This window comes from Lampris incognitus, chromosome 13 (assembly GCF_029633865.1).
Source record: "Lampris incognitus isolate fLamInc1 chromosome 13, fLamInc1.hap2, whole genome shotgun sequence".
Lineage (NCBI taxonomy): Eukaryota > Metazoa > Chordata > Actinopteri > Lampriformes > Lampridae > Lampris > Lampris incognitus.
In genome coordinates, this window is record NC_079223.1 from 54,197,550 (window position 1) to 54,202,766 (window position 5,217).

Consider the following 5,217-nt stretch of genomic DNA (forward strand, 5'->3'; position numbering starts at 1 on the left):
AACTACATCACACTATATGGGAACACGTGTGCGGTCGTATTGATTGTGGAATCGGTAGAATAGCTGTCCAAGACAAGCATCACCACATCATCATCATCACATTTCAGTCCTGTTTCCTGTTAAATAGAAATGTGTCTGTGAACAGCGTATTATGGAGAGTGTCTCTAGTCGTGGTAAAGAGACTAGTTAGTATTATGTAATCTGACTGCATGGTCCAGATGTATAAGCTAATTATTCGTTGAGAAAAATCTGTGAAGTGCTGCTGTTTTGACAAATGCACTTTCCATACCTTCTGATGTTTACCCTCTGTGTCCATCTTCTGTCTTGTTGAGGTGGTGAGTGGTTGTTCATTGTCAGGTTTTGCATCAAGCTGCCCAGATCTGCACGTCAAAATCAGTGTTCTGTCGGTCCGTGGTGGTGTAGCGGTCTAAGCATCGGCTCTGTGTCGATGCAGTTGCCCACTGGGGACTGGGGTTCGCGCCCCGGTCTCGTCAGATCCGACTATGGCCGGATTTGACGAAGCAGCGATCATTGGCAACGCTGTCTTCGGGAGGAGGGGGGCGGAGTCGGCTTGTGTTCGTCACGTCAATGCGTCTCTGTGTGTGTCGGAAAAAACAGTGCTTCGGCCTGGAGTCGCCTTGTCACCAAAGTGGGGAGGCGCTCTCCTTCCAGACTGCCGGCCCTCGGAGAGATGCAGTTGGCGAACGCATGCAGTACGAGGGTGGGTGTTTGAATTAAAATAGGGATCGATTGGCCACTAAATTGGGAGAAAAAAGGGAAAAATCAGAAATAAATTTATAAAAAAAAAAAATCAGTGTTCTGCAAGTGTTCAACACAAGCCAACTGGCAAGGATACTACTGCCAGATACCCCTCACAGAGTACTGCATGACAGCCCACTACCCCCTTTACAGCACCCAGAGCACCAAGCCTGTTTTGTCTGATATGCTGCCTCGGTACAGACACAGCCTGCGGGTCAGTAGGCCGACCTGAGTCCACGCAGGGGGCATCAGTTATTACTGATGTGAGCGGGTTATTTAGTGGCAATATTTTTAAAACTTAACTGTGGGGGCGTCTGGGTAGTGGGTCTGTTATGTTGCCTACCAACATGGGGCTTGCCAGTTCGAATCCTCGTTTTACCTCCGGCTTGGTCGGGTATCCCTACAGTCACAATTGCAGTGTCTGCGGGTGGGAAGCTGGGTGTGGGTATGTGTCCTGGTCGCTGCATTAGCGCCTGTTCAGGAGCACCTGTTCAGGGGGGAGGGGGAACTGGGGGGAATAGCATGATCCTCCCACGCGCTACGTCCCCCTGGGGAAACTCGTCACTGTCAGGTGAAAAGTGGCTGGCGACTCGACATGTATGGGAGGAGATATGTGGTAGTCTGCAGCCCTCCTCGGATTGGCAGAGGGGGTGGAGCAGCGACCAGGATGGCTTGGAAGAGTGGGGTAATTGGACGGGTACAATTGGGGAGAAAAAGGGGGGGGGGACAGAAAAAGAAAAAACTTAACTGTCTTGCCTGTACTACATATTAAAATGGACTATAGAAAAACCATAGAAACTAGAAAGTGCTATAGTGTTTTCTCGATAATATGTGAACACTATAGCCATGTAGTACAGCATTTCTATAGTAATGTCAGAGGAACACTTTAGTAACACTTTCTACACTAAAACACACTATGGTATTTAGTATTTATATAGTAAGACAAGAATATTTTGATATTTGTTATTGTTTTATGATAAAGAGCTTATAAATGTACTTCATTTTAATTCTCGTAACGGTTATTTCAAGATATTGCTGGTAAAATTTTCTCACCACACTGGCAGACAATATTAGTTTTCAAGGAAGTGTACTTGTTTCATGATTATAAGACGTGTCATCAGGAATTTTCACTAAATGGGAAAGTAAATATCAAAACGAGAAACTTGACTTGAGATAAGAGTAGATGTCTTGAGACAAGTCATGAAACAAGTGCTACTAAGCCCTCCTGAACACCTGATGACTCAAACTTGTGTTTGAGTGTGCAGCTACTTTGCATGTTAGGCCACATGTACACTTTCTGTACAATGATCCTATGTGCTGGCTGTGTGCAGCGTCTAAGCCTGGACCTGATCCACCACTATGAGATGGTGGGTGAGGAGCTGCTGGACCTGGTTAAGGTCTGTGTGTGTCTGCAGCACCTGGAGGTCAGCGCCTTCCTGGACATCAGCACCTTGGAGAGGCTACTGCAGTACAGACTGGATACAAGGAGCAGCCTCAACCACATCAATGTGAGTCAAAAAGACAAATCCAATTAAATTCTCCAGAGTTTGCATATCTAGAAGACGCACAGAACTGTCTCTGAACTGTATTCAGTTGAATATAGGTCAAAAAGGATTTTGCAAATGATCACATTCTGTTTTATTCAAGTTTTACACAGCGTCCCAACTATTTCGGAAATGGGGTTGTAATTTATGGTCCTATTTACGTCACCGTTACACACAAACGCGCATCCATAGACACACACACAGGGGACACACACACACGCACACACAAACACAAAAATACACACAAAGAAAAAGAAATGGATTGACTGACCTTTGTAATGGCTGTGTTGAATCGATGATACCCTTTAAGAGGTCGTACGCAAAGGTTCTGCCATCTTTAAGGAGGGAATGGGTATTTTTCTTCTCGTTGTCAACAGCTGTAGAAATCTCCTCTGCCGTCGCATTCTTCATACAAACACGCTTTAAATGTGTGATGAGGGTTGGCTGTGTTTTCTTACACACAGGACACAGGAGGTAGTGACGATTCTCATTACTAATTGGAAAAAAAGAAAATTGATACCGGTTAAAATAGGTCTGAAGAGGGATTAAAAGATATTTCCTTTATTTTAAAACCTGGCTATAGGGATATCTATCATAAAACCTATTTAGATAATCAGATTTTATCACGGGTGGGCTGGCCCTTTAAAAACTGAAATTCCCCTTTGAAGTTTAAAGGATATTTCCTGTGTGAACCAGCCAAAATGACAAAAATCTTCCCACACTAAGCTTATTTCAATGCAGTGTCAATGGGAAAATTTTAAAAAACCAAAATATGAAGTCAGGCTCAGGCCTTAATGTTATTTTCAATTTTCAATAAGGTTAAATTGAGTGAATTAACACTGTCTGACTTCGTATTTTGACATACCAGGGGGAAAAGGAGGGAGGGAGGGGGAAGGATATGACTTACGTTTTAGAAGCCATCTTTTCCCATCAAACTGGTCGCATTGAAAAATGGCTCTTTTCAGCTTCTCATGTGCTCTGTGTCTCCTCTGGACGAAATCCTGATAGTTCCTCTAGCCAAACTCCTCTCTCTCCTCTCCTAATGAAGACTGAATGTGGAAGGTGTGGTGAATTCAACTTTTACAGAGAGAAAAGCCCCACCCAACCCCTCAGAGGCTTCTGAGCTGATAGGTCAATTCATCCACTCCCTCAGCCATTCAAACTAGCCCAAAGGTCACCAACGGTCAACAGGCCAGTTCATGTTCTAATCTTTCCAAGTACACCTATTGTCTGTGGAAGACCCATTCATCGCTAGTCCTTTGTAAGTACCTACCCCTCTCCCCCACCCTCCTAACACCTACAGGCTGGCTCTGTTCCTGTCTGTCTGCCTGCCTGCCTGCCCTGTGTCTGTGTGCTGTGTTTTCTTACACACAGGACACAGGAGGTAGTGACGATTCTCATTACTAATTGGAAAAAAAGAAAATTGATACCGGTTAAAATAGGTTTGAAGAGGGATTAAAAGATATTTCCTTTATTTTAAAACCTGGCTATAGGGATATCTATCATAAAACCTATTTAGATAATCAGATTTTATCACGGGTGGGCTGGCCCTTTAAAAACTGAAATTCCCCTTTGAAGTTTAAAGGATATTTCCTGTGTGAACCAGCCAAAATGACAAAAATCTTCCCACACTAAGCTTATTTCAATGCAGTGTCAATGGGAAAATTTTAAAAAACCAAAATATGAAGTCAGGCTCAGGCCTTAATGTTATTTTCAATTTTCAATAAGGTTAAAATGAGTGAATTAACACTGTCTGACTTCGTATTTTGAAATACCAGGGGGAAAAGGAGGGAGGGAGGGGGAAGGATATGACTTACGTTTTAGAAGCCATCTTTTCCCATCAAACTGGTCGCATTGAAAAATGGCTCTTTTCAGCTTCTCATGTGCTCTGTGTCTCCTCTGGACGAAATCCTGGTAGTTCCTCTAGCCAAACTCCTCTCTCTCCTCTCCTAATGAAGACTGAATGTGGAAGGTGTGGTGAATTCAACTTTTACAGAGAGAAAAGCCCCACCCAACCCCTCAGAGGCTTCTGAGCTGATAGGTCAATTCATCCACTCCCTCAGCCATTCAAACTAGCCCAAAGGTCACCAACGGTCAACAGGCCAGTTCATGTTCTAATCTTTCCAAGTACACCTATTGTCTGTGGAAGACCCATTCATCGCTAGTCCTTTGTAAGTACCTACCCCTCTCCCCCACCCTCCTAACACCTACAGGCTGGCTCTGTTCCTGTCTGTCTGCCTGCCTGCCTGCCCTGTGTCTGTGTGCTGTGTTTTCTTACACACAGGACACAGGAGGTAGTGACGATTCTCATTACTAATTGGAAAAAAAGAAAATTGATACCGGTTAAAATAGGTTTGAAGAGGGATTAAAAGATATTTCCTTTATTTTAAAACCTGGCTATAGGGATATCTATCATAAAACCTATTTAGATAATCAGATTTTATCACGGGTGGGCTGGCCCTTTAAAAACTGAAATTCCCCTTTGAAGTTTAAAGGATATTTCCTGTGTGAACCAGCCAAAATGACAAAAATCTTCCCACACTAAGCTTATTTCAATGCAGTGTCAATGGGAAAATTTTAAAAAACCAAAATATGAAGTCAGGCTCAGGCCTTAATGTTATTTTCAATTTTCAATAAGGTTAAAATGAGTGAATTAACACTGTCTGACTTCGTATTTTGAAATACCAGGGGGAAAAGGAGGGAGGGAGGGGGAAGGATATGACTTACGTTTTAGAAGCCATCTTTTCCCATCAAACTGGTCGCATTGAAAAATGGCTCAGCTTGTTTCAGCTCGCTCATTTTTTCTTTGTATCTCTTCCTGAGGATGTTGGACTTTGTGATGAGCTGAGCCATCAAGGTGCCGGACTTGCCCTCTGCTTGCTCAGCAAACTTGTCCGCATCCTTCTCCAGGCTG